The sequence below is a fragment of the Mauremys reevesii genome, linkage group 5 (assembly GCF_016161935.1).
Source record: "Mauremys reevesii isolate NIE-2019 linkage group 5, ASM1616193v1, whole genome shotgun sequence".
NCBI lineage: Eukaryota > Metazoa > Chordata > Testudines > Geoemydidae > Mauremys > Mauremys reevesii.
Window position 1 is genome coordinate 42,313,345 of NC_052627.1, and position 12,337 is coordinate 42,325,681.

At 39.3% G+C, this 12,337-nt stretch overlaps 1 long non-coding RNA gene across 1 annotated transcript; it reads right to left on the bottom strand.

The window, feature by feature from the left end:
• Positions 1 to 2,996: 2,996 nt before the first annotated feature.
• On the bottom strand, positions 2,997 to 8,420 carry LOC120406547. The gene is made up of 3 exons (XR_005599342.1): positions 8,408 to 8,420; positions 7,498 to 7,568; positions 2,997 to 3,133 (listed from the first exon to the last, which is right to left on the bottom strand). It is a non-coding gene; the product is annotated as an uncharacterized LOC120406547 (long non-coding RNA).
• Between the last annotated feature and the right edge of the window lie 3,917 nt (positions 8,421 to 12,337).

The following is a 12,337-nucleotide window of genomic DNA, read 5'->3' on the forward strand; positions in this document are numbered from 1 at the left end:
CATGCCACAAGCGCCGTGCTCCATTTTAATGTGATGCAGTGATGTAAAATCTGCAGTCTGGCCTGTCAGAACATGATAGCTCTCTAAATATTGTCCTCCTTGTTGCCATAACATCGTGAAAAATAATATGGGATACTGCATATAAATATAGCTGAGGGCTTGGGGAATGGGAGCATTTCTAAATGGCTTGAAGCTATGTCACAGCACTTATAAATGTGAACATAATTGCTGAATGCTAACAGGATTTCTGCCTGCTCTGGTGCTCAGCCTTTCTAGATCATACTTATGCTGAAGGATTATCCTTTAACATAGTGCAGTTATCTGTTCTGTTTGTTTTCTTATTTCATTATTCACATAAGCCAAGGGAAATGAAAAGCATTTTAATTCCAGCAAAACCAACCAACCAAACAAAAGCCTGTGAATGATTAGGGATTTTATGTAGCAACCCCTCAGCTTGCAACTAGAAAAATGTTAAGGGTGAAAAGAAGACTCAGAAGGTCTGTTTTACAAAGCTGTCCAAAATTAAGGTATGAAATGGGAAAAGAATAAACATCACATTAGATTGCTGTATAAGCCACACAGTTTGTGGGAACCAAAACATGTCCTTCGGCTACTGTATAATGATATGCTGGTAGCAAAATATCAGGTGGCACCCTCAAGCTTTATAGTTCCCCCCATTTAAACATATTTTAAAATAAAATATATAGTTTAAAAGATATTTTTAAAATAATTAAATCTCATGCCTATTAGACACAAGCCACATTTCCAAAAGACCTGATTTCGTACATTTGTAAAACCTACACTGTGAGCACAGCTGTACACCTAAGCTAAAATTTTCAAAATAGCACCTCTGAAAATCAGGCCTAAGTACTTGCTGCTGTCTTTGGTTTTGAGAGTTGAGGGTACTCAGCATCTCTTATTAAAAAAAAAAAAGACCATTTTTAGTTTGGTGCTTAAATATGGATTTAAGAGCTTCATTACAAATGCCCAAGTTTGAAAATGGTGGTTTTAATTATCTGAACCAAAATGGTGTCCTTTGATCATCTGGCTCAGACAACTCTGAGAAACATCCTTGAACAGTGTTTCTCAAACTGGGGTCACCGCTTGTGTAGGGAAAGCCCCTGGAGGGCCAGGCCGGTTTGTTTACCTGCCCTGTCCACAGGTCCATCCGATGGTGGCTCCCATTGGCCGTGGTTCACTGCTGCAGGCCAATGGGGGCTGCTGGAAGTGGTGACCAGTAAGTCTCTTCGCCCGCAGCGCTTCCAGCAGCTCCCATTGGCCTGAAGCAGTGAACCATGGCCAGTGGGAGCCACGATCGGCCAGACCTGCGGACAGGGCAGGTAAACAAACCAACCCGGCCTGCCAGGGGCTTTCCCTACACAAGCGGTGACCTCAGTTTGAGAAACCCTGATCTTGAAGAAATCTTACAAAAATAAAAATAAAAATGCAGACACTTTCAAACTGCAAATCAAACCCACATGCTCTCTTTGTATGAGCCAGATATTGAAATATTCATTAATGGTGACAAAGAGTCCTGTGGCACCTTATAGACTAACAGACGTATTGGAGCATGAGCTTTCGTGGGTGAATACCCACTTCGTCGGATGTATTCACCCACGAAAGCTCATGCTCCAATACGTCTGTTAGTCTATAAGGTGCCACAGGACTCTTTGCTGCTTTTACAGATCCAGACTAACACGGCTACCCCTCTGATACTTGACATCATTAATGGTGATGAGCTTTGGTTCTCCATCAAAATATGAATCATTAGTGGTTCCACTACAATGATTAAAAGTAAACTCATGTGCTTTTTGTTTCCAAGGGCACCAAATGGTTTGTTTACATTTTCCTGACAGCGCAGTAAGCCATTCCTGGCTCAAAACTACGAGCCCTATCATGCTGTCCTTGCTCAGGCAAAACTCCCATTGATCGATTGTCTGGGTTAGAACTGCAGGCTTAATTTTTGCACAAAATCTAAAATAACTGGTATCTCTTGGAAAATATTGTAGAAATGTCATGTTCAGAGAGAAATCACTGGATGTATATTAGTTGGATTTCTCTTCACACTCATACTTAAATAAAGAACATCTGGCTGAAAATAGGATCTCTGCTTCCTCACCTGAAGTCATAATCTTCTGTTAGTCATTTCCCCAGCAATCAATAGTGATGTTCTAAACCAAAGATTATGACTTCAGATGAGGAATAAGAAACAGGAAAAGCAATAGGCTTTGAAGGGTCCTGTGCAAAGATGTGTGGAGCAATAGGCACCACAAGCCATATCGAGGAAAGGTTAGCAGCTGATGCGTGCTTCCCAGGAGGAGAACTACAAGGAAGATTTTAATTATTTAGATTGCTGTGGTGCACCAAATGTGGCAGGCATTTTTAAAAAACAAAACAAAAAGTCACTGTCTGCCTCAAAGAATGTACAAATAGATGATTGTGGAAGAAAGTGTGTGTGCCAGGGAAAACTCAAAGCAATCCAAAATGCGCATGCACTGTAAAAGTGGGCTAGAGAATCAAATACCATCTGGGTTAAACTTCTTTTGTTGTTGGCTTTGTGTTATTGTAAGTCACTTGGATACCACACTGATGAGTGATGTGATTAGATTAGATAGACCTCCTTAGAAATAATTGCAAGAGGAATTTAGCATCTAGAGGAGGAAAGAGTGTTTGTAGTTACCAAGAGAATGATTTCATCATATAGGAGGAAAGCAGAGATGGTTTTGGCAATCACCATTGTAAGTTTGACCCATATCTACTGTCCTGCCCAGAGATCTGCTTTCCTCCACTATGACTCCCACCCGGACCTCAGAGAGGCTTCCCATGTTCCCCTTCCGCAGCTAGATATGTAATATGTACACGTAAGGAGTTCCAGTATTCCATCCAGTAGAGGGCAGTGGTATGTTCACTCTAGCAAAATAAATACATTTTATATAGTACTGATGGCATCAAAGACTGGCAACTACTATGACATACTTGCTCTAGGAAACAAAGAAAGCAAACATTTCCCTTCAACTTTAAGAGGTACTTACATGTAGCCCCTCCTCAAGACTGCCGCTGCTCTGCTGTATTCCCTTATTTTGTATGTCCCATATCCTCTCATCATCCTGTTTATCTTTTATTTAAAAATTAACTAAAAAATGTGAAACAAAATGATAAAGTTGAATTTTTTTTTATAATTAAAAACCGAACAGGCTAGAACTGAAGATTGCTAATCGAAAGCTGTAAATTAACAAACCGTTCAGAATCTGTATTTGTACTGAGACATTTGATGACCTACAGTCTGAAAAATAGTTTAAAAATATGTATTTGCATATATTTTCAAACTAACTCCCCTCTGAACTCAGACTCATGAGTCTGATTCTGCTTTCAGTTACACTGGTGCATAAATCAGGAACAACTCTTTTAACACTCGTGGAATTACACCAGTGAGATGATGGTGAAAATGAAATCAGAACCAGGTCCCAAATTTCATATGTTTATTTACACTTGGATAGGAACAGGATTGCCAATTCCAGTAGACCCCATTTTTTCTAGAGCTGTGCAACTGACTAATTTTTTTTCTGTTCTCTCGTGGTACCAAAAAAGTAAAATTTAAAATAAAATAAAAAAGGTTCAGATTAACCCAAAACAATTTTTATTTTTATTTTTATTTATCTTTATTTTAGTGAACTGAAAAGTTTAAAAAAAAAGTTTTGGATCAAATGAGACACTGTTTTTGTTTTTTAAAAAAGTATTCATTTTTATAAATGTGAAGTAAATTTCAAAAAGAACAATTGTGTTGAGCTGAAAAATCAAAATATTTCATTTAGAAAATATTGAAATGAAACTTTTTTTTGCCTAAAACTATTTAGAGAAATCAATATGAATTTACAAATTGTCAATCTGAATCTGCTTTTTTTTGGTCAGGCAAAAGAGAGAAAAGGTTTGGATAATTTTTTGTAGCCTAACTTTAATATCAACCCCACTCCAGAATGAGCTCTCAGCAGCTTTGATTATAAGTGACATCTCATTGGTGTTGATCAATCAATAGGACATAGAGAGGAAGATAAATGAAATATAATTACTTATGTCTCCTCTGGGCCTCATGTTCTTCAGCAGTCCCACTGCTGCCATAAATGAAATCTGGCTTTTGAAGGAAGCAGCATTATCCTTCTACCCCCAGCCTCTCCCACCACAGCTTGCAGACAGAACAGCTGCAAATAATATTAATCCTATCTACTGACTAACACTCTAGTACTAAAAAAATACAACTTGATTTTGCATAGTGTCTTTCATGTGAACTGTATTTGCATCTTAAAAAACTTTTCATGGTATGAATTCCAGAAAACAGCGGGGTAAAAATAAGATATCATACATCTCCTAAGTGGAAGCAAGGAAGAAAAAAGATGTTTAGAGATGAGAATAGAAAATAAATGGAGAATCACTGAGATACAGGAAAGAGTAACATAGCTGGTAGGAATTGTAGAGAAGACAACTTTTGTCACCACAGTTGAGAGACTGTGTCAATTGGGCTGATGCCAAAAGAATAGAGCAAGTGAGAAAGAGACAAAGTCCATGAAATAGATTTGATGCAAATATATGCAGTTGTTTTTGAAACAAAGAAGGCAATTTTGACCTGAATCGTGAAGCGAATAAGCGAGCCAGGGGAATTGCTGAAGGATGAGGTGGTTGTATGGTTGCGGTTTTGTGTCCATGCACATGCAAGAGTATAGAGATCTGGGATTTGGAATGCCGTGTAGGAGGGAGTTGAAATAATAAAGACAGTAGGAAATGAAGGCATGGATGAACATATCAGCACAGGTGAAATCAAGGCAGTGGAAAATGCAGATATGGGAGATGGTGACAGAATGATATGCAAATATGTGCATGCACACAAGAACAATGCTTTAACAAGGCATTTTAGTGCCCCTGCGGCTTTGCGCCCTGGATGATTGTCCCGCCAGCCCTCCCCTGGTTACGCCCTGTTCAAGCATCAAGCAGGTGGGGAGAAAGGTTTAATTCCTGTATTTTAGTGAAATTCCACTTTGATAGTTAGATTCTGCTTTCCTAAATGCCCCCTTAAGTTTCAGTTAGAAAAATTGTATTCTTTACTTATGTACTTATGTAGTCTTATGTAGTGTTGCTGTGCACTGTTAAACATTTCACCCTACAGATGGCTGCATATATTGATTTGGCCCTGAACCTACAGTGGACCCTATGTGGGTAGTCAGGAGCTGAGAATCCTGCTGACTTCAGTGGACTCCACATGTAGGGAGCCAGTTATAGGATTAGGGCCTTGTATGAGAATCACTTTGGAACTGTTTAGAATGGAAGGTGCTACATGAAAGATCATTACAAGCACCCCTGAAACTATTGAAAGTAATCTTTTGTTGAAAACGGTGGATTATAGCTTTTTTATGACACTAGAGTGATGGATGATGGCGTTCACCTCACCTTTAGTTCCCTGGACAACACAGCCTCCCTTGAAATAGGTTATTTAGAAACTTGTATCCTGTCATATGATTCATGTATTGCTTCATACAACTGAAAATGGATCACAGACTTGCTCTTGGAATGATGAGATGTGCAAGAAGTAGGAGAATCCATCAAGCAGTATAATAATAATATAATTCTTCTACAGTCAGCAAGGACTTTTAACTTTGTTTTATTTCCCTTCTCTCTCTAATTTAAATAAAGGGGGAAAAAACCTTTTTTAAGATACTTGAATCCTCGAGTCTGGTAACACACGGTTCAGTTGGGTTCTGTGATCATTGTTCTGAATAGACTGGTGAGCATCCATTTCACCACCTCTAGTGAAAGAGACACATTTATGGGCTTCATGGATAACACTGTTGCCAAGGTAGGAGTTTACAGTGTGAGACGCTATGTTAATATTGGAACCAAGTAATAGATTTACAGGATCCAATATAACATATATCATTTAATACCGTAACACTATTTTACCCATAGATACAAATTGTTCCTGATTTTATTTTTAGGAGGGGGAAGTGTAATGAGATGGGGTGGGGGTGAGGATAGGAGGAATCTTTGTTCCTAGAATTGGAACAACTGAAGAGAACACTTCCCTCACAGAATCCTTCTAGGTTTTACACTGAACCAAGTGAATGCATAGGAATTTAGAGGTTAAATTGTATGTTGGTATAAACTGATACAACACCGGCGGAGGTGCATCAGTTTACACCCACCAGAGAATTTGGCCCCTGGAGTGTGGTGACCACTGTCTGAGGCTACCCAGGAATTGTGTGGTTATTAGGAGCTCCAAGTAACTTGGAACACAGCCAGAAGTAATAAGTAATTTGTACGGATTTATACAAATCCCAGAGCTTCCTGGATGACACCAAACAGGGACTGGAACACATGAACTGGAGCAGCTGTAGTGCTGCAGGTGGCGGCGTTCCACTACATAGGTGGGTAAGCAAGGAGTTCCACCACTACTTGCCTATCATTTTTTCTCAGCCTGGAATTCATGTGACATCTCTTCCCTGTTACAAAATACTCAGCAGAGAGGTGTCAGGTATGTGCATCCAACTCAGAAAATGGTGGTAAGGAAGGAGCTTCTTGAGCCACCATGCAGCTCTGGTTTGAGGGGCAGGACTTTTTATACCAACTTCTGCCCTCTCTTGGGAGAGAAAGCTTCTTGGTCTTGATCACAAGCCTAACTAGGAGGAAGGAGCTTCTTTGCTTAACAGTTGTCCTTATTGGAGGAAGAGGGGACCTTGTCAATCCATCATGGTCTTAACTGTAGGTAGAGAGGGATGGAGGGGAGAGAGAATTTAAAAGGAAGGTAAAAAGTACAGAATGGACAGACAAAAAGAGAGCTGTTCATGACTTCTAGTTCTCACTGTGAGGATTAAGGGTTGTGATGCATGGAAACTGAATAGTAGTTGAAGAGAGACTATAATTCAAATGGTATTTATGCACTGAGGATAAGAGCTTGTGATGATATGGAGATTTACAGTCTGAAGTCAGTATGGAAAAGAGGAAACATTTGTAGCATTTCCTATTCTGAAAGCTTTAATTTTAAGTACAGAGGTTGGCTTAATTTTATGCATGCAAAACACAAGTTCCTATTCAAGGGCTATTTGACTGGTAAAATCAGATGCTGATGAACAGGCTATGCTGGTTGGTGTGAGGAGGCACTTCAGCCTGCTCTATAGAGGGAAAACAGAGAAGCAGATCATTCAGCAGTGGAGACAGTGAGAACCCACTGGGCTCATAAAGAACAGCAGGGAGGAGTGGCCTAATCGGATCTGAGTTAGGAGCAGAGTGGTGGAAGCTCAACAAGACATGTTTTAGAAAGCGTTTGACTACTGAGTAGCACTTTTTGCCTTGTGATTTATAATGCAAATCACAGTCTCTCAGCTCTTGAAAGCATGCAATTATGTTGGTTTGCTTCCTGTTGTGCTCTGCAGCCTTTGTCATAAGAATGAAGCAATGGAATTTCAGTAGCTAATATGTTCTGTGAATGGTAGCATTGTGCTGTAGAACTCTGACCTTTTCAATATTTTTTCGTTTGAATGCTGGTTGCCTCTTCATAGCCTCAACAGCTTGTGAGCAGGGCAAGCCTGTAGGAAAATGCAAACACCGAAGAGAGAAACTAGTATGATTCATTGTCCTGAGCTGCAAAATATGATTATCATTCTGATGTTTCTCTCTAGTGATGAGTAAGACGAGAGTTGGATAGAACAAATCAAGAGCAAGCAGCTCTATGCACATGGGTGTTTGGAGGCTTTTTAAAGTCCCCTTTCAATAATCCTTGGCTCAAACTGGTACATACAATAAAGGAAAAAGGCTTTCTGTCTGTAGTTGTAACCCAACACACGTAAGGAAAAGTTCTTTCTGCATCTCTGATACTGAGAATTAGTTTAATACTGCAAGTATTAAAACATTCTTGGAATTTCTAAACGTTATAGATGACAATTTTCTAACTCAAAAAGAATTGCAGCCAACATGGGGGAATTCTTTGTTAGGCTTCGTCTTAACAGATAAAGAGGAACTGATCACAGACCTAAAAATTATTGGTAGATCATGTAGAAATGATCACGACTTGATCATATTTATAATGTGCAAGCAGAGTAAACTCCAGATGAGTAATGTATACATGTGGTGCTTTAATAGGGCCACAAAGCTGAAAACAATTATGAGCCAAATCGGCTGGGAGGAAGAATGTAATCAGAAAGATATGAATGATAATTGGGAATAATTTTAAGCACACCTTATTAGATGCCCCAAAAGCCACAATCCCACCATTGAGGAGGGGAATGGTAAATAATGAAGAGGACAGGTTACCAATTCTGAGCAATCTGGATTGCTTGGTAAATTGGGTGTAAGGAAACAATATGCATTTTAACACCTCTAAATGTAAATGTATCATCTAAGAATGAAAAAAATAGAGCATACTTACAGGATGGGGGACTCTCTCCTGGGAAGCAGTGACTCTGAAAAAGATTGGAGGTGAGGATGGATAATCAGCTGAACATGAGTTCCAAGTGTGATGGTGTGGCCCAAACAGCTAATGCAATCCTTGGAGGCATAAACACCAGGGGAATCTTAAGTAGAAGTAGAGAGGTTATTTTTACCTCTATATTTGGCACTGATGTGACCACTGCTGGACTACCTTGTCCAGTTTTGGTACCCAAAATTCAAGAAGGATGTTGATAAATTGGAAAGGGTTCAGAGAAGAGCCACGAGAATGATTAAAAGATTAAAAAAAAAAGCCTTATAGCAGTCATGCCCAAACTTTTCCTATTCTCCCCCCCACACACACTGCACAGTTGGCTCAGCAGATAAGCTTGGGTTGAAGATGGAGCTGGGGGCAGACCTGGGGATGGGGGAGGAACTGGGGCTAGAGGCAGAGCTGGCCTGGGGGCAGAGAGGGAATGATGGTAGAGTTGGGCTGGGGGCGGAGCAGGGATGGTATGAAGCTGTAGCTGAGGCAGGAGCTGGGCTGGCAGCAGAGCAGAGCTATGGTTGGGAATGGAGCTGGGGTAGGGGTGGATCAGGGCTGGGGGCACTCCCCCCAACTTCTGTGGGGGCTGGCCTGGGCTCTACCATGCATCCTGCCAATGTTAGTGGGGCACACCCCACAGTTTGGGGACCACTGCCTTATAGGGATAGACTCAAAGAGCTCAATCTATTTAGCTTAACAAAGAGAAGGCTACGATGTGACTTGATTAGTGTTTTAAAATATCTACACAGTGAACAAATACTTAACAATGGGCTCTTTAGTCTAGCAACGAAAGGTGTAACATGATCCAATGGCTGGAAGTTGAAGTTAGACCAATTCAGACTGGAAAGAAGGCATACATTTTTTATGGTGAGACCAACTAACCATAGGAAAAAAATTAAGTGTTGTGGTGGATTCTCAATCACTGACAATTTTTAAATACAGACTGGATGTTTTTCTAGAAGATATACTCTAGGAATTATAGAACAATTGGAGATGTTCTATGGCCTGTTTTATATGTAGGTCTGAATAGAGATGTTCCCTTCTGGCCTTGGAATACATGCATCTAGGAGAGATCATGCATGCCTGTTCTCCCTGAGCCCACAGCTTTTCTGTCCATACCCCACTTCTGCTTATTTTTCTTCCTCTTACCAGGGAACCATATGCTTTCTCCCTACTAAGCTTATCAGCATGTCTCTTCCTCCCCCACCGCCGTTAACTAATTAGAATGTATTGCCTGATTGCTGCTGCATGTCCCCTGCAATTTATGGCCATATGGAGCAGGACAGGTTAATCCCTGCATACCAGATGTGCTACACAGCCTATACATTTAGTACAATTGGATATTTGACCTATCTACAAACCAATGGGCACTGCCAACATCTGGGATGTCAGTACTACTGGAAGTAATGGGGTGCTTCTGCTAATGACATTGCAACATTTCCACAGCCATATTCATATAGCATCCTTTGCAGGATCTTATGATGCAATACAGTTAAACCCGATAGAATTGTCAAATTGAAAAAAGCTATAATAAACATTTCTTTATTCTGTTCTTTAATGGCTAGCTGAAAAGCAGTGCATTCTATAGTTGGGGTGCCTAGTTACAAAATGCTTTGGCTTCCACTGCTTACAATTTGTGACTGAGACAAACTAAATAACCTGATTATTCTGACCATTGTATTTGCCTGGAAATATAAAGAGATAGAAACAGAGAGGATATTAGCTAGAATGGATGGCTTGCAGCCATTTAGAACAGTGAATGTGAATAAAAGGATCATACAGGTCAATACATACATAATTTTAATAACCAATACAAAGATTTTAAAAAGGAATAATATAGAGACACATAAAGGGCCTGCAAGGATGTGAACTTCGGCATTTTGGATAAACTATGTCATACATGTAATGTTAACAAGGGCTCCTAAAAACAAAGTAATTAATTTATGGCATTGGTTATACATTGAACTAGTTAGAAAATGTATTTTCTGTGAGGAATATTGAAATAAATTAGACATTTCTTCTAAAAATTTCACTGCTTTCCCCCCCCCCCCATTTTTCCAGTGGGAAAACTGAAAAATTTGGGTCTTTGAGTAATCAGAAAATTTAGGAGGGGGGAAAAATTTTCCTCAAGGATTTTCACTTTAAAGAAATGTTTGTCATGCAAAATGTCACCCTGCTGTAGTCACATAATGATTCCTGATATTCCACTATTTCAGAAAGATACTTTTAGGAGTGATAATAGAAGGGTAGCAGTGAAGTGCCTGAGTATTGGCTGGGATTACTTCCAAGCCACATCCATGAGGGGATGATCATGAGACTAAAGCACAACACGGAGGGCCTGATTCTCATTGCATTCCACCTTATGCATTTGTCTTCCACCATAGCCATTTACATCTGTGCAGAATGGTTATGAGATACTGCTAAATCAGAAGGTACATGGTACAGGTGTAAATCATTGTATAAAGTGCGGGATAGTAGACAATCAGGCTTGAGTCAAAAGACCTGGGTTCTATCCCTGACACTCTCAGGATTTCTCTGTCACCTCAGGCAAATTACTTCATCTCTCTGTTTCAATTTCCTTCTCTGTAGAGTGGGGATAATAATGTGCACCTTATTGTGAAATGTAACCAATCAGTGTTTGTAAAAGTGCTTCGATATGTGCAGATGGATGGAGCCATATGCATGCAAAACATTAATATTCTTATTTGATTAACCTCTCTAATCACTAACATTTGCAAGATGAAAATACTACCTATCCGAATTATAATCTTGCAATTCTTGAAATGCTGAAAGCTACAGAAATTATCTGTGCCCCCTAATTGCCTTCCTTCCCAACAAAACCTCCCCCAAATGCACAGGTAAGTGGGGAATTGAAGAAATGTAGGTCATAGCCTTTGTAGTCAAATGTTTTCTTTTAAAGAAATTATTGAAGCAGGGGAGGTATATGCTAATGCTGATCTTTATCAAGTCAGATCCAGTTATACTGTAATGTTCACTGTCTCTTTGCTCTGCCCCTTGAACCGTCTTATCTTTTGCTCTTTTAGGCCTATATTCCAGCCATGTACACACAAATGTGTTTAAAGAACATGGAGCTGTTCATTATCTTGTTTTCTCCTTGTTGTTCAGTGTGTGGCCCCATGCCTTATTTACTGCACAGCCTTGAAACCCTGCTTTGAATACAAAATTATTAATTTCCTCATTGTTTTTTTTCATGGCACTCATCACTAGAGCTGGTCAAAGCCCAGAATTACTATTCTGTGGGAAATTCCCAGATGAAGAACCCCCTTTGTTCTGAACTGGAATGAAAAATCAAAATTTCTCATGGAACAAATTCAGAAATTGCATTTTGGGCAATTTGAAACATTTTCTTCTGATTTTATTAAGACACTTCATTTGACTTTAGCAACTTTTATATTGTAATGTTAGATTATATTATAAATTAAAGTGAATGTTTCAACTTTTGTATTACTCACGTCCTATTATGTTTATATGACATGATGTTACATTGAAAAGTTTTGACTATTATATATTATACTTGGTACTTGATAATTAATAATTTTCTATTGTAATTGATATCATACACAAAATATAAAAATAAATGACAAATAATAATATAAAGCCAGCCAGCCCAGGGGTATGTGGGATCCTGGGGATCCTAGGAACTTAACTGGCTGGCAGAAATGGATGGAGGTAGCTAGCCTGCCTGATTTCTATTGAAAGTTTTCAGGGAATTGACACATTCTTGTGGAACTTCTCTATTCTGTAGAATCAGCATTTTCAGACTGAAAACTGTTCCACTGAAATTTTTTCAACTAGCTCAACTCATCACTATAGTATCTGAGTGCTTCACATACATCAATGATTTTATTTCCATAGCATCTTGTC